The sequence below is a fragment of the Dermacentor variabilis genome, chromosome 5 (genome assembly GCF_050947875.1).
Source record: "Dermacentor variabilis isolate Ectoservices chromosome 5, ASM5094787v1, whole genome shotgun sequence".
In the NCBI taxonomy this organism is placed as follows: Eukaryota; Metazoa; Arthropoda; class Arachnida; order Ixodida; family Ixodidae; genus Dermacentor; species Dermacentor variabilis.
In genome coordinates this window covers 68,199,761-68,217,985 of record NC_134572.1, presented here as the reverse complement: position 1 = coordinate 68,217,985, position 18,225 = coordinate 68,199,761, and the positions used below count along the sequence as shown (strand labels likewise).

Genomic DNA, 18,225 nt, shown 5'->3' with positions numbered 1-18,225 from the left:
CGCCGACTTTAAGCTATGCACTTTCAAGAGCGCAGCGCAACTTGCTTTTGCACGAAACTGCGCCGATAAAACGGAATTCCCTTTCTCATTCGGTGTCCCCCCTCTCTTTCTCTCTCTCAGCTTCCCTGCTGAGGCACCAAGCCTGGGAAGGAAGCCCTCGACTTCGTGGCACTACCACCAGGAAACACTTGGATGGAACGAGTGTTGGATCTTTCTTCTCTGTCGGAGAAGACTGCGAGCGCAGCAAGGATAGTTATAGTGCGAGCTCCCTCGAGCCCAAGGAGAGGAGAGAGGGAGAGACGGAATAAATTTCGGCGGTTGCGCTTCCGTTGCTTCGTCGCGCAATGCGGGTCTCATCTGGATCGCGGCTCCTCTGAGCCTCGCGAGCCGCCGGCGATGGGTCGTCGCACCTGCGGCCCCTTTCTCGCTTCCGCTGGGCGACGATGCCGCCGCGCTGCTGCTACTGCGCGAAGAGAAAGGAACTGCTGCTGCGTGGGACCACTAGCCGCTCGAAGGCTGCAGACACCGCGTGGGCCGCGCCGCCGCTCGCGCATGCGCATTAGAGATTGACACTTCCCCTAGTAGCGGGTTCCCTTCTCGCATTTCTACCATATTTCAGCGAAACGACCCGAAAATTCGAAAGAATCTAGTAATTATACAAAATAATCGTCGAGTATGGTAAAGGAGTTAAACGCACGCTTTCGGAAACCATCTCAGCGTGTCATTATTATTATTATTATTATTATTATTATTATTATTATTATTATTATTATTATTATTAGTAGTAGTAGTAGTAGTAGTAGTAGTAGTAGTAGTAGTAGTAGTAGTAGTAGTAGTAGAAGAAGAATAGTTGTGCTGCAAAATTGTGCGAAAACTATTTTTTTTATCCTTCTTCTTTTGTGTTTATGTTGACACAATTTTTATGCACACTTTCGGAAACCATCTCAGCGTGTTACTATTATTATTATTAGTAGTAGTAGTAGAAGAAGAAGAAGCATAGTTGTGCTGCAACACTGTGCGAAAACTATTTTTTTTTATCCTTCTTCTTTTGTGTTTATGTTGGAAAGGTGTTTATTAGTCACCAGCGTTTGGGCCGACCGTCAGAGCAAGGCACGGACTATCAGCATGAGCGACATTCCCCAAGCAAATCGCTGGAGAGATTAACCTACTAAAAAGCGCTGGAAAGGATGACCCACTATAGCCTTCCTTTCCTTCGGTACTATTTATTTATTTATTTATTTATTTATTTATTTATTTATTTATTTTACCCTCAAGTCCATGCAGGTATTACAGAGGGAACTGGGTACAAAGAAAATTAAAGCAGACAAACAATGTGAAATATGCACGTACATAAATGCTTGCTCCTATGTATACAATGTCAGGACAATGAAACCGTTAGCAAATAAGAAACGCAAAACTGCCAATGTTCATACAATGTCAACCAAAACTTTGCGAAATTTATTGACGTCAGTAATAGATACAATTTCATTGGGAAGATCGTTCCACTGTTTAGAAGGGCGGGGAACAAACGAGCGTACAAAAGCGGCTGTTCTACATAAGGGGACGGCTCTCATTTGCGAGGATGATCCATGCGACGCGATATGTAATTGGGCAGGCGGAAGGAGTTATTGTGCAAGGTGGAATGACAATATAACTTGTGAAACAGAGTGAGTCGACAAATCTTTCGTCAACGATGTCGACGATGGAAGATTCGAATTAGTTTTCATTGCTGTTGTGCTTGCTCCACGGTTGAAGTTGGAAAAAACGAAACGAACACAGCTATTCTGGACACGCTCTAAGGAAGAAATCAAGTAGTCTTGGCTAAGATCCGACACTGCTGACGAGTGTTCTAGTTTAGGACGAATTAATATTTAATAAAGAACTAATTTCAAAGAAGACGGTGCGTGAGAAAATTTACGCCGTAGTTAACTTAACGTTTTGTTAGCGTTATTGATTATGTAGTCTGTATGAAGCCTCCAAGTTAGATCAGATGTAATGTGGATGCCTAAGTACTTATAAGAATTGACACATTCGAGTGCGATGCCATTTAGATAGTCATTTAGATAGTTAGATTTAGCTATTCTACTGGACTAGAAGTACGAGTGACACGCATGACCTTGCATTTGTTAAAGTTCAGTTCCATTAGCCATTGGTGGCACCTGTTCGCTATAGCCGTAAAATCGTGCTGTAGCATGTTAACATCATTATCGTTTTTAATCTCACGAACAATAACACATATACATCATTTTTAGCATTTTATTATCTTCTATTGGAAGTGATTGCCCTACGTTTGGCTGCAAACCGCTAAATAACAGGAACGTTTCACTTCGCCACTCATCATCCTTCATTCATTCTAGAAATTATAGTTGTGGGGAGAAGCGGGCGACATGTCGTGCTTGTTTCCAACATTTCCAATCCGTAATAAATAAATAAATAAATAAATAAACAAATAAGGGGGGGGGGCAGGGACTTGTTTGCTGATATAGCTGTACAAAAGAGCCGACGTGTGCTTGCTGATATACGTGTACCAAAGAGCCGACGGGTGCGGCAGCTCCCGATCACGCGTGCAGTTGCTGGATAGCACGCCACGTGCTTCTCGGTACACGCACAGCCAGACGCGTCGCGAGCGCAGGTGCTACCTGAACAAGGTGACTACACTCTAACACGGGGATTTCCCTCGAGTCCCTCGATGGAAAAGAAAAGATAACGCCGTTCCTATCTGAACGACACCCTCGTGCGTAACGCTCTCGGTTTCTCTTTGCTCTGCGCTCTTCCATCCGTAGTGTCATGTCGGAGGCATCAGTGAGAGAGTAATCTCCGTTCTGCCAACGTCGCCTCGCAATCGCAGTTGCCGCGCTCTTTTTTTTTTCTAAACCGCACACTCGATTGCCGTGGTCGTCGCCTGCGCACCGCGCGGGCGTCGTCTCGTTCGTTTTGCGTATTATTATCGTTCTTTGTCCAGCGATTAAAATGCGCGGGCTTTTTACGCGCCGGCGTCGCGCCTTGCGACGCGTTTGTACGCGTTCTTTCAGCTCGACGACGTGCGGTTGAAGTCTGGGAAACACGAGAGAGAGCCAATTCGAAACACCTAATGTTCTCGTACAACATGGATAGGAGATGAGCGTCAAGGGAGAATGAATGAATGAAAGAATGAAATGCGTGAAATACAAAAAAAAATTGACGAAAAAAATAAAAATGAATGAAAGAAAAGGGGCAGAAAAAAACTGAATGGCTGAGGGACTTAATGAGTGAAACCGAATAAAAAAGAAGCAAGGAAATAAGTCAAGAAAGACGATAAATAAATGACTGCAAGAAAGAAAAGAGGGAACGGAAACACCGAGTGAATGACCCAATGAAATAATGAACGAGGGAAGGAATAAATGAAACCGAAAAACAAATGCGATATAGTGTGGCGAAAAAAAAAAAACTGAATCAAAGAAGAAGGCTGAGGGAAAGAAACAAAGAGAAATAATAAATTAATGGAGGCAACAACGAAGAATGAGAGAATTAAGAAAACAGAAATAGTGATCAAGTAGTGGGCGCATGAAGAAAGGCAACATAAGGAGAGGAGGCCGGCATGCTTATAACCGGGTTATATTTAGTCTCGTACTGACGTTATGCCGCGTGGCAACCCAAGCGGGAAAAGAACATAAAAACATTAGGGACAGTGAACATCGCGGAAAGAAAGGAAGAAAGAAAGAAAGAAAGAAAAGTAACAAAGGAATGAAATCGCCGAAAAGAAAGACACGGAACGAAAGGAAGAGAAACAGAATGTAAAGAAGGTGGAAGGAAAGAACGAAAGAAAGACCGGAGAGACAAAAGAATGCGAAAGGACCGCACGCACGTATGCACATGCGTAACGAAGCAGACAAAAGGCGACGAGCAGTCGGCGCAGTTATACGATGCAGCGGCGTGACAGCATTCCGGTCGCTCTCAAGCTCAGCTGGCGGCAGCCAAATAAGTGGCCAAGCCAAGTGCGTGTGCGGTGCGCGCGCGTGTCTGCACAAGCCGTGAAGATTGGCGAGAGGAGAAGGAGCGGAGCGGACTGTGGGAGGCGAGGAGCAGAAAATTCGCGGCGGTGCGGTGTAGACATATAACGCAGCCGCCAGGCGCTAAACGTAGCGAGAAAGATAATAATGGCGGCGGCTCGCTCGCTCGCGTGCGCGAATATAACCTGAGCACCGCCGGCGCGTCAATTCTGGCAAGCTGTACACCTCTGGGAGCGCTGCCGCTGGGATTCCGTCCGCCTCTTCGGATCGGGAATTCGGTATTCTGGTCTCGTTGCGACATCCATCGCTACCGGAAGCTGTTGCCAGGAGCGCCTGAGAAAGAAAAAGAGAGAAAGAAGCAGACATATCGAAGCATAAAAGGGTTCTCGCTTTCTGGTTTCAAAACGCGCGTATACACCCCCGCGGCCATGCTGGCATCGTTGGCGCCGTATGCAGTTCTCGTCGCTGGGGGCGCGATTATTTTATTCTCTCCAACGGTGCGTATATGTTTTCTCGGGCTGGGAGATAGATAAAGGTAGGCATATATTACGGCACTGGCAATGAGCCGCGTAAGTATACAAAGTTATATTCCTCGAGGATCGATTTACTGGCTACATTTACATTTTACGCTAATTTTACGATCGTAAAGCGTGCCAAGAGCGTGAAGTTGTGGGCGCCCTGCTGATCCCGTTCCGGTGCTAAATGCTCCAAGGAACTGCCTCTCTCCCAAGATAGTTTTCTGAACTCTCATCTAGAACCATTGCATATGCCTTCACTTGTTAGTAATATCAATATAGTCGAGTTCCGTTAGGTTTACGTCGGTTAATTCAACACATCTTCTAATTCTTCTTTTTTTTTGGACGGCCGTAATAAAAAAGGCAACGTTTCTTCTTTCTTTTTTTACGTGTGAACTGAAATTTTACTTAAGTAACCGTGATTTGAAATAGATGTGTAATTTAATTGTTCGCCTGTTACTGTGGTATGCCAACACACACACGCACACACACACACGCACACACACACGCACACACACACGCGCGCGCGCGGAGCAAATTTTTTTTTTTTAATTCTTTTTTGTGGACACTTTGTCGGACAGAATGTGCGACTGCGCCAGACTTTACTGCACCGTGGTTCCTTCGCGTAGCAAGCAAGCTTGGAGTGGTCCTCGGAGTAGGCGGGTTTACGATACATATATGAAAGATAACACCACGGCCGGAACGTAATCGATCCTTCGCTATGCAGGTAACTTCGTTGAAGATGCGTTCGTTGCTGTGGCGCCCGACTGTATACTTTACTATAGCCTCACCTTCGCTCGTTCAGATATGATCGCTGATCGCGTGTGTCGAACAATAGCTAAGCCTACGTCGAAAACGCCTCGTTCGCGTATAGCGTGGCCATCACATAACCGGGATATGGGGACAAAACGCGCCGAATCGCTCTCTTAATTTCGTGCGAGCCACTACGAAAGCTTCCGGGAGAAGGCTAAGGTACACCCGGCTCCTCTATGTGGCACGACGCTACACAGCTGCTCGGCTGGTTCGAAGCTTGATCACTATATATGTAGCTGCCCTTCGGCGATCCGCCCAAGGGCAGTGCCGTTCAAGTTTGACAAGTCCGCTCACAGACTGCTACAGTGTATAGCAACCCGTACTTTGCATGCCGCGGCTGTGAGAACAGTCCTCTGCGTTCGCGCGCCAAGCTGGCGACTGGCATTAGCGACAAGGTCTAACGAGTTGCCTCCGTTCCAAACGACGTGTCCGTCAAAAGGTGCCGATGCCGAAATGAAATCGCTCTTGGTTGAGAAGACCTCAGTTGGGCGCCCTGTGTCCCGTGGGCGTTTCTCCAAAAAATATAAAAGAAAAAAAAACAACAAACCGCAATAAGACGAGAGAGAGAGAGAGTTCAGAGACAGGCACGCAGTAATAAGTCTTCGCAAGGACGTTCTTACGTACCTCCATTGGCTCGCTGTTGGCGTCCGCGGCTGCCTGCAAGATTGTGACATCATCAACCGCGTGATTTCGAGCGACCTTTAAGCGAACGTTCGAGTCAGCGCGGAGGGCAACGGCGCGCTGAAGCGAGGTTTATACGCGCGAATATGCCGAGGTAACGTGAGACATTAAGCGACGGTTCATTGGCAGACCGCACTTTATGATAATTGATGGGGTCATGCGTTGGAGATAATCCGGACGGGAGCATACAGGGCCCCCATAGCTATGGTTGCTTGTTGGCACGTGCACGGCTTCCGTGTGGGAAAACGCCATCTTTCACGAATATATCTGCACACGCAGGCGGCGAACTGGCGCACAGTCAAGAAAGCAAATTCTGTAGGTGAGGTCGCGCATCGATGTAGGTAGGTAATGATGATGATTATGATGAACGTTAAACGTTGAACTTACCCACGATGGGGGACGGGTCTCGAATTGAATGATTGCAGGAAACCCACCGATAACAAAAAATAATGCAAGAATCAAGTGAATAGCCAGAAAGGCTATAGAACTTGGAACACATTAATGGCGCGTGATTGAGTTGTCAAACCAGATGAATGGTCAAACATATTGAAAAGCGATAGAAATGAGCTTTGTTGGATGACTCGAAGTGAAAAAAAAAAACGAACTTGGAAGAAAGATAATGTATGGATAAGTAAGAAAGGTTGAAATCGGCATAGCAGTCGTTTTGTTGCTTGAAGAAAATTGCCAACAGCGTCGAACACGTCTTTGTGGATAAAACCTAGGGCCGAGACCACAAGGAAGCGCAATATGCATTTTGCAATGCAGCGCATTTTGCAGCGCAATTTTGCATTTCGATGGGGGTGAAATGCAAAAACGCCTGTGTCTCGTGCATTGGGGGCACGTTAAACATCCCCTGGTGGCCAAATTAATAAGGAGTCCCCACTTCGGTACGTATCATAATCAAATAAGGGTTTTGGCGCGTATAGGTCCCCAGAATTCAGTTATTTAGGCTCCTCATTTCCACTGCCGAGTTCATTGCATGCCTACACCACCGAGCTTTGTCACACTTTGTTTTAGGGACATTGTTTCGAAAATATTTTTCCAGGACGTCGTATTTCTGCAGCGAGGAAAGAATAGTGACCGAGCATATTCTAAACATTTGACCAGCTGGAACGCCCGCAAAAAACTTGCGTTTCATTTATTACGCTACTTTAGCGAGCGATGCAGACGACGCAGTGACACCACTCCCAAGCCACCTGGTGTTGTTAGGTAAAATATGCCTCTCACTCTTTATTTTTTAGAATTCACTCAAAATGTACGCATTTCACGTGCAATGGGACATCACGCAACTGAAAACAAGCTGTTTAATTAAATATTTCTGCCAAGCAGCGATAACACCAACGGCGAACCGTATTGTTCGCAGTGACCTCGATCAACTCATTATCCTTTTTAGCGAACTTGGTTGAGATTAATTGGCATTGTCTTTAGGTGATCCTTTTCTTAAACCATAAGGTACAGCGCTTAAGAAAACATTGAGGAGCTTGAAGAGCTATACCTCGCGCTGCATGCTGTGTGGCGTGAGCTTTCGCGCACGTGCGTTAATTAACTGTTCTGCTTTGCAGCTATGCGCATACAACACCGCGGTACACACAGTGGACTGAGCAGACGGTGAATTTGAATATATGTGAGCGCCGAGGGCTATCCGTCGAGTGAATCTCGTGCACCATCGATGCGCGTCGCCTCCGACGCGGCTGACGGCGTTCCTGTCCATGCCAGCGTTGTGAGACGCCTGGTGTATAGCAGTGAATGTACTGTTGGTGCGTCGCGCCAAAGTGTCTACCCGCGCATCGTTAGAGGCAGCGGTCAACGGACTCGAACGCACCAACTGAACAGTGTTAGCGCTGTCATGTTAGCGCTGGCATGTCGAGAGTAGCAGGAGGCGGGCGTAGGCTGCGGACGAAGGAACAGAGCACTTGGGACGCCGGACATGGTCTTACGATGGTATAGAACCCGGGTCGGAGTGTCGCCGCCTCGAGTGCTTCAGTTATGAGGAACCCCGCGTTGCCACGGGCCCAGGAATCAGCATAAGCAACACAGTCAGGCTGACAGCATCCCTGCGAAAAAAGGAAGGAAGGAAGGAAGGAAGGAAGGAAGGAAGGAAGGAACTCAATGTCCTTCCACTCTATGAAGAAGGATGACCAGCGAAGCTGTGTATGTGGCCAACCTTAATGGCGAACTGCACCTCCGCCGAGGGTCGACCCGGCATTGCACTATCTTCGGGATCGGCCCATGTATGGGAAGTTTTGGGTCTACACACGGACACGATCCCGGGGAAACTAGCCGTTAATATCCTCGCTGCAAGATTGTTTACGTATTTGTGTTCTTTAATTATTAATTAATAAATAATTACGACGACGAACGGGGAGCAGTGGCACGAACGCGTTGGCGCGGTAGCTCTGGAAGAAGACGACGCTGGAGCCAATCCTGATGATGATAGTTTTGTGTCTACAAAAGGACACGATCCTGTGGGAACTAGCCCTTAAGAGCTTCACTATAACTTAGCTTTAACTTCGCTGTAACTTCGCTGTAACTTCGCTGTAAAACAGCCACGACTCTTAAGCGTTGTGTGATAATCGATCGAAGCTTTAATGTCCGCTTGGTGGTGTTCGTTTTTCTCGTGAGTGTCTGTGCTTTGCGCTCATACCTGTTACAGAACAAGGGTCGAATTAAAAAAAAAAAAAGCTTTTCGTTCGTAACCGCGCCTTCTCATTGGCTGGGCGCGCCTTCACTAATCATATGTCGAGCACCGTGATTGACTCGAAATTGCTCTTACGAACAATTTTTAACGGAAGAACCTTTTGTGATTACGCACTCAGAGCCAAATTCACAAAGTATTTCATTCGTGAGGGCTGTTTGCCATTGGCTGGCTACCTTCGCTAATAATATGTCCAAAATCGCGATTGGCTTACATCTGCCCTGACGAAAGGTTCTAGCATAAGGATTTTTGTGTGTGTGTGCGTGCGTGTGGGCAAGTACGGGCTCCAGGACCACGTATTCAGAAAATTTCTGTTACGTAAATTCCATCCATGATTGGTTGTCGTCGCTGATATGGTCCCGTTATCACAAATATCGCTATCGTCAATCGAGACCGCCCGAAAGTGGACCAATAAGGAAATGCTCTTACGTAAGAATTTTTAAGTGGGGGCAGGGAGTGGGCTAGGGACACGTATTCACGAAGCTTCTCTTTGCGTAAGATTATTTCCTCCATGGTCAGCGCTACGCTACTAGCCACTCGCTATAGCGTTCTCTGTGATAACGAGACTATCCTACAGGTGATAGCCAATCAGGGAAGGCAGTTACGTAAGATAGCTTTGTGTATACGAGCCCCGAGCTTTTACTGGCGTTCTTTCACGCACCTCGTCTTACACAATAGTCCCACATTCCAACGCCTTCTTTGTGTCCAGAACAGCTTGAAAAGGCTAGCATTTTCCGAAAACGCTGCGCGAGAGCTGAGTGCGAAAGGAGGATGTGGGCAAAGCGGGCGGAGGAGGAGGAGGAGGAGAAAAGCGAGACGGATACGTCGTTTCTTTGTTTCCATTCTACTCACACAATGTCAAGGCCGGACAGCCGCTGCGGTCGTTGGTCACAGCGCGCCTGCGGGTGGGGGAGCTGCAGAACGGAAAATTTAAGAAAACAACGAAAAGAAAACAAAGGCTCGAACTGTTCAAACGCGCCTTTCTTTCGAAGCCGCAAATGCCGGCGCAGTCCTCAAGCAGCACCGGCGATGCGGCGATCAGCGCAGGTTGGAGAGAAAGAGAGGCTCCTTAATGGAAACTGGAGAGGTGAGAAGAACCAGCTTACCTGGGTTTCACATCTCCGCTACTGAGACGAGACAACGCCAGCGAAGCGAGCCAAATCGGAGAGTACTTGCCTTTGACCCGAAAGGCGGTTAAAATGATCTTCCACGCCCGCCGCCTTGGCCGGCAGCGGAGCTGGCTAACACTCCCAGGGCCAATTTTGTACACGTGCGCAGGTTCCCAAGAGAGTGTAACGGGAGGGCGGCCCCCGCGGTAGTTTATTTGGTAAAGCACCGCACGCCGTAAGCAGAGGGTGTGGGTTCGACTCCCGCCTGCGGCAACACGACTTTCCGTATACTTTCATTTCTCGCTTCCTTATTAGTGCTACACTTTAATTAAACATAATTATTTTTCCCACGCTTTCTCTGTCTTTACTATTTGTTTTCTTTATATTGATGCAACTAAAAAAATTGAGTCCCTCGGATCCCCTTATTCCTCTCGCTTTTCGCTCTAGATAATATTCGACGCTTCGCCGAGAGGCGTGGCCCAGTAAAGCAGCTTATATAATTAACCGATGAGTGGGCTGGAAAGGCTGAGGGGAAGTGGCAGCTCTATGAGCGAAACGACTGCACGAAAGAAAGAAGAGAAAAAGAAAGCGCGAAATCCAGCGTTGAGCGCACGTGGCGACTACGTTCCCATGCAGGCAAACAGTAGTGGAAAGGCGGCTCCGCGTTTCCCCTGGCTCCGTGGGTGACGGTGTCACGGCCGACCATGCCACACACAGGCGCAAACGAACTCGCATACACAGTCCATGCGAACCGACGAGACGGGCGACGAGCAAGCCTTCGTCGCCTACTCGCCAGCAGTAGCCGCCGCGTGTTCAGCAAGATAGAAAGATAGGGAGAGGGAAAGGAAAGAAAGAAAGACAGAGAAACGCAAACGAGACGTGAACGCGAGGAGGTGCGGTAGAATTAAAACAAAGCGAGCGAGAAAAGCCGCCCGCGCGGTCTCTCACGTGCGCGGTGGCGGTCGCGTCGATTGCAAACCGCGAGTGAGTGCTCTCGACCTTGTGACCCGATGGCGCTGAAGCGGTCGCAAATTGAGATAAACCGGTTCCCCCGCCGAGAGCGTTGTGTTGTCGTCGGGCGAGAGAGCGAGCGCGAAGCCGCATCGTCGCGCACACAGGAGTCGCCTCTCTCTCTCTGTCATTCCTTTCCTAGATAAACGAGGAGGAGGAGGAGGAAGGGGAAGAAACGACTCGAGCAGAACGCGCGCGCATGCAGTCGCGAAGCGCGTACACGCGCATTCTGCGTGCGAGGATGAGCCGAGAATTCCTGCGGCATTCGTATTATGCGGGGCTTTTTAAGCCGCCTGTCCGTAAAAGGGCACCGGCGCCGACACCTCGTGTGTCACCACCGCAGCGGGCGCCCAGTCGCCTCGTCTCCCCAACCTTTCTCTTCAACGGCTCGTTTGGAGCGAGGACGGCGTGTCAGGGGAGAGAGGACATCCGCAGGGCCGCGACTCGCTCGCACCGACACGATTTCGCTTTGTCTGCGTCTTTATTTATTCTCCCTATCTCTCCCTCTCATAGGTACTCGGCTGCCTACCTAACAATCTCTCCCTTTTCTCCGCTTCGTCATCTCGTCGGTGAAGCGTTCCCTGTGCGCCGAGGGACGGTATAAAACCAGCAAAAACGTGTAAATGTAACAGTTAGAATATATATATATATATATATATATATATATATATATATATATATATATATATATATATATATATATATATATATATATATATATATATATATAATTTGAGAGTTACCCGCCGTGGTTGCTCAGTGGCTATGGTGTTGGGCTGCTGAGCACGAGGTCGCGGGATCGAATCCCGGCCACGGCGGCCGCATTTCGGTGGGGGCGAAATGCGAAAACACCCGTGTGCTTAGATTTAGGTGCACGTTAAAGAACCCCAGGTGGTCAAAATTTCCGGAGTCCTCCACTACGGCGTGCCTCATAATCAGAAAGTGGTTTTGGCACGTAAAACCCAAAATATTATTATATAATTTGAGAGAGAATGACACGGAACAGACAGGCAAGGGTGTGGTGAGGCTGTAGTCACGGCTGTTTTGTGTCGATTAAAAGTAATATCGCGTCGATCTGAACATGCAGACCGGATGTGGTTGAAACTGTTCTAACGCGTTCGTACAAGGCGCGTCATAACTACGAAGCTGAAAGCCCAACCTATAGTTCAAGCGACTGATTAAGAAAGAAAGCTTAGGGGCACACGTAATAAGCCGCGATGTAGATTGTTATGCCTGAAGTTGTACCGACTCAAAGTGAAATTCCACGTCCTGTCTGACACTATATGCGTATATCAAAGATGCTCTCCCTCGCTCTTTTCATCTCTCTGTGATCAAAAAACGAAGCGAAGTTAACCTCGGCCCTCGTCAAGACCAGTTTCCCACCACTTCTTATCAAGGCGTGAATGTATGCTGTCATTGATTATCGCCGACAGTGGCCGTCTTTCCTATGCCTGCGCTCCGGAGATCTCTTCTTGAATCTGCTGCATAGACGGCCAGGCGGCCTGCAGCTCCAGGCATCACGAACGGCCGCCAAAATAGTGATTGGTGGACGAATTAGCGTTTCAATTTATGCGCTAATAGCTCCCGCTGAAGGAACGGGTTTTCCTTGCCGCCGACGACGAGCCGTTATGATAACAAGGAAACCGCGAGGCCCATAAAAGCCAGTTCGCCCGTGAACGTAAATCTCCACTGCCTGCAAGGACAAAACGTATATGCGCTAATTGAATGTATACAGACGTATGTCTAAGCGTATATACACATATGCGGCCAGAAGGAAAGTCAAAACGACGAATGAGAGATATGTGTGCCAGCAGTCTCAACCGGCGCGATAGCGCGACTCCGCGAGGGAACGGTGGTCCACACGTCTCGGCTGCCACGCATGGCATGAAAATGGAGACAGGAGGAGAAGGGAGGAGAAAATGAAAAAAAGAAAGGAAACTGCCCAAGGATACAGCGAGATTAAGGGCCGTTCGTTGCACCTGTAATGCGCTGACGTGTTCACCCGAGGGCTGAAAGAGGTCATTCGGCAGCGTTATAAGCAAATACTATAGAGATGAGATGACCCTGATGGGAAGCCGCAACGCGTCGATGTCAGTTTGCCTTCGGAGATGTTTGCTTCGAAGCGCGTTGAGAAGCTGCACCGTGCTAAACGTATATATATATATATATATATATATATATATAAAGGAAACTCTCAATCTGCCCGCCCAGCATTTACGTCATCGTCGTCGTATCGTAGTCAACATTGTCGTCAGGAAGTTTGACAAGTGGCGCAGACCAACAAAATGTACGGACGGCTGTTAAAACCTCGCGACAATGTGCGCCTTTATAAAGGTTACGCTCAAACGAGTGTATTCCGGTAAAAAGGCACCACCGACCTATAGCATTTCCTTTTTTTTTTTCTCGCAATAAATATACACTTTCGAGAAGCATAAACGAAATTTCACTGTTTTCTTTTTGCAGCAACAAGGGGTATTTTCTTGCTTCATACGCACCGGAGTCGTTGCAGCACAATTTTCTGCGATGAAATGTGACGTAATAGCTGTCGCCCCGAGCAAATAGCGTTTAGTCGCAGCGACTACAGTTTCTCTCGCATCGCGAGGTATTGGCGTTACGAAAAGACTACTTTTAGACGCGACGACAGAATGCTTTGTCGTCGTGACAATACGTCAGGTTTACGACGTAATCTTTTTTTCTTCTTATTCGGCACATATACGCTCCGCCACATTTTCGAACTGTACCTGCATCGTTTCGTTTGTGTTGTGACGTTGTTGCATGACTGTCATCTTTTACGATAAACGTGGAGAAATCGGCGCTTTGTTCGCCGCCGACGTGCACCGTTGTGCACTGATGTGGCCACCGCACTGCAAACACGCACAGCGTGGGACCTCGATGACGTATCGGCTCCAGTCGCCGCTCACGCCATGTGCGCGGGTGGAGCCAATGCATTGGTGGAGTGACGGGGCGGTGGGGCAGCCGCGGAATTCCCGGGAACGTCGCAGAGTCCGATGGCGAGTGCATGGCCGCGTGACGCTAATGATGATCGATCGCTTGATCGATGCCGACGGCGGCCAAACCCTTATTCGACGCTGACGGGAAAGTCGCTCGCTGAATAGAACATCGGGATGGTCTCTTGACACATCCATCGAAAGCACTGTACCTACACATTTTATTGTTGTTTTTTTTTCAATGCGGTGTACCGTAAGGTCACCGTATACTGCGATTATAACACTTACAGCGCTTCGTGACACATCCAACAAGCGGGCGAAGCGAATTCTCTTCGACCCATCTATAGCCATGTCAAAACCCGCGACTGTGCTGTACTGCCAAAACAAATGCGTCGATATATGTACAGTTCTCCAATTCGCCCTTACAAGATGACGTTCAGCAAATTCCAACTAGCCCGAAACCGTCTCCCGATAAAGCATCGTTCAACATTTATTTGACAGCTCATCCGCCTTTCCGTGTTCCAATGTGTGTCTTCCTGATGGGGAACAGTGAGGCCTGATTTAATATCTCTTTTCTATTACCTTTTATTCCTCTTACCCCTTTTCCCCAGCACAGGGTAGCCAGCCGGTCTGAGAACTGGCTAACCTCCCTGTCTTTGAGTTTATTACTCCTCCTCCTTCCGCACAGGTCTTGTCTTTAATATAGTCTAAATACTCATTTGCGTCACAGGAACCCATCGCCTCAACAACCACCGCGAGGCGCTATCGAAGCGCTAGAGAAGCCACGCACAAAGATCGTTGTTCGAAACGAGCGTCCAGTTTGCCTTTAGTTTCGCCTCATGCGATTGGCCTAGGTCGCGCCGAGTCGTCAGCCGCCCCAAGTTCGTGGATCGCGGATAAAATAGAGATAAAAAAAAAAGGTTATGAGGTTACAAGAACAGAAAAAGCATGTGCAGGTCATGGAAAAGTGGAGGAAATTAAAAAAAAAAAGAATACGAGGACACTTAAGCACTTCTTATGAGTTGCGAATGAGAAATAATTAATGTCCAACTGAAAGATGCTGAGCGGTTTTTCGAGTGATGAACTCGTCGCGGGCAAACGAGCGCGTGCAGACGCTTGGCGCGTTTTGATTTGGCCTAAGTACCGAGGCGCAGTTAGAACGCAGGCGTGAACTTGTGCGGACAAGGAGCGCGCGGAGTGAGGCTGACGTGGCTTCGTGGTGATGCCCCCTCTCCTCACGCAACACCTGGCGTGCTACCGAGGCAGCAAGTACACCCTTTCGCCCGCCCCTCTCCGTTGAGGCGCTCTTGTGACGTGGCATTGCAGCCAATTCGAATTTACCTGCCATTTCATTGCTACAATTACAGACGGCTGCTTTTCCTTCATTTCTGTAGTATTTTTCTTGCTCAATGGGCCATTTGACGCTTTCGCATCAAAATGCATATAAACCATCGTTCACGAGGAATTTATCAAGTCTGTGATAAAACCCCGTAGAGCCTTGAGAATTACGAGAACATTATTGGAGCATTATCTGGGTCCGTTAATTTTTTTGCCAGAACAAAGGGCATGCGCTTATCTAAAGTCATCGTCGCCGTCCTTGCCCTGCTGTGGAAGTGGCGAAAAGAAAGGCAGACATCTTCTTCTGAAGCTTTCTTTGGTTCTTTCGGCGGTTTCCGTGGTTGGTCGGTGGTCAGAGGTAGGTTGATGGTCGGTGCTCGGGCTAGGCAACGAAAATGTTCATTCGTTCGCTCCCACTCGCTCTCTCACTCTCGCATTCGCTCATTCGTGTGAATGTTCGTTCAGGCTATTCGTTTAGGTTTACAATCATCGTCGACGGCTTCTGCACAAGTTTTTTTTTATTGCTCTCCCTCCTTGCTGTTTTCGTTTTCCATTGCGTATCGAGACTCGATGAAGGGCCGAGCTAATTGAGTTGCCACGTCACCCCCCGCAACGAGGACGCAGGAGGCCGTAATCGGGAGCTGTTAAGAGTGTGGCTGTCTACCTTTCCTCGCTTCTCAACTGGGGCCACTCCCAGCTGCTGCAGTTTTTTGCCGGTCGCCCCTACAGCATTTTAGTTTCTTTTCTTTGCTGATCGCTTCCCGCATCATGTCTAGGCAATCACAGCGGTGTGGCTGCCACTCATACGGGTGAACAAGGGTCGCCCTTGTTCTGAATTTAAGCAGTTGCCACTTGTCACATGTCATTACAAGAATGCATGATCCTTTATAACGGGCCCGAAAGTACATAGATGTGTTCTGCGAACCGTAAATCTACAGACATCGTTTCTTAATGAAACTGTTAAAAATGTACAGCGAGGTTTCTCCACTCTTTGAGATCATCATAACATCAGACGGGCCTATTCTGACTTATGATGCCACGCTAGAAACCACCGTTTGAGAAATCGAAACCATGCGCACAATATAAAAGCGCTTGCGAATTAAAAAAAATAATCCAGAGTTAACTTCTTTAACAAGTTTGGACACGCTTGGACGGATATGTGCCATTAATACAGCCACGGTCACCTCTCTCCAATACATGTGTGCCAACATATTGATGGACGGACAACTGAACAGAACGCTTAGAAAACTATGCCACTATTTGAAATACCTAAATTTTTTCTTTCCACATTCTAACATTATATTAATAATCCTAATTTTGAAGTCCACAAATAGTTAAAAGCAGGTTTCTGTCTTTCCTTTCTGCTTTATTTATAAATTTTTGCTTACTTGAGCCTGAACAATGAAATGTGTTTATTTATTTATTTATTTATCGACTAATTGATTGATTGATTGATTGATTGATTGATTGATTGATTGATTGATTGATTGATTGATTGATTGATTGATTGATTGATTGATTGATTGATTGATTCGGCTTAACGACCAAAACCAACACTGCGGCTATGAGGGACGCAAAGTGGATGGCATTAAGTTCATGCATGTTCTTTAACGAACACCCGAACTGGTACACAAACATTTTGCATTGTGTCCTCCCCTAAGTGCGGTCATTGTGCTAGATTATATTGGCAATAAGTTATTAGATGTTGTTGTTGCTACTGTTGCACGATAAACAGGATCAGGCCGCTACGCTAATTTTATTCTGCAAGCCCATGTAGCACCTACAAACGTGCCACAAACAGCATTATCATTCATCAGACATTTTTCTCCCCCCGTCCCTTTTCATCAGCGTAGAGTAGCAGGCCAGAGCAAGTTATAGCTTAGGCCGACCGCTCTGCCTTTCTGTAAATAAATTTACCTCTCTCTAAAGTGTGGTTTTGCTTCCTATAAATGTTGTACGTAGCATAACCACTTGCCGCATGGCATTACAAGGATGCATGATCTTTTAAAACTGGCCCGAAAGTACATAGATGTGTTCTACGATACGTAAATCTACAGACATTGTTTCTTAATGAAACTGTTAAAACATACAGCGAGGTTTCTCCACTCTTTGAGATCATCATAACATCAGACGGGCCTATTCTGATTGATGATGCCACGCTAGGAACCACCGTTTGAGAAATCGAAACCATGCGCACAATATAATAGTGCTTGCGAATTAAAGAAATCTAGAAATACTTCTTTAACACGTAAAATAAGTTCTCTCAACATGTTGTGGATACGTTGTATATATACTCCCCGTCTTAGGAGCACACAAGTAAACTAATAAGTTTAACGCTTTTCTCAATATGGAGAAATTAGGCACAAAAATTATGGCCAGACGCACAAACGCATACACGCATACACGCATACACACATACACGCATACACGCATAGTTAGTCGTACAATTCAACTATAAAGTACATGCTACCCCTTTCAAAGCGGGCTTCCCCTCGCCATCTCTTTTATTGTGGAGAAGCTACATTTGACGAAGCCTACTTAGCGAGTTACGCAAGAGCGCAAAGCCATCGTTTGAAACACGTACGGAGTGAATTATATATATATATATATATATATATATATATATGTGTATATATATATATATATATATATATATATATATATATATATATATATATATATATATATATATATATATGTGTGTGTGTGTGTGTGTGTGTGTGTGTGTGTGTGTGTGTGTGTGTGTGTGTGTGTGTGTGTGTGTGTGTGTGTGTGTGTGTGTGTGTGTCATAGCGACTTAAAACCAGCCTGTATCGAGAAATTGTACTTCAGAGGTCCCAATTGAGTCTTGAAATTTGAAACTTCAAGGTATTCCAATTCGAGAAAACGAAGGAGTGGCTATCTGGCTCAAACAGCTATAACTGTAGGTGGAAGCAACTCCTGCACCTCGTGAAACATAGCAGAAGCGTGGAGAAGCTGGTACCCACAGGGCTCGCACTTTGACGTCAGCAAGGCTTACATCAAGGGCTTGTTACAGCGCGGTGTGCTTTGACCTCACCAACGCGCAAGTACAACGAGCTCGAAAAAATGCGCCGGGTGTATCTTCGAGTGATCACGGGTCTTCCC

The 18,225-nt window shown here is 47.1% G+C and overlaps 1 protein-coding gene across 1 annotated transcript in view; it reads left to right on the top strand.

Moving 5' to 3' along the window:
* The window catches only part of LOC142581888 (helix-loop-helix protein 1-like), a 67,745-nt gene extending 67,272 nt beyond the window's left edge, over positions 1 to 473 (top strand). The window contains exon 2 of the mRNA XM_075691332.1: positions 121 to 473. The gene's annotated coding sequence lies outside the window, so the exon portion shown is untranslated. The remainder of the gene's footprint in view (positions 1 to 120) is intronic.
* The last annotated feature ends 17,752 nt before the right edge of the window (positions 474 to 18,225 follow it).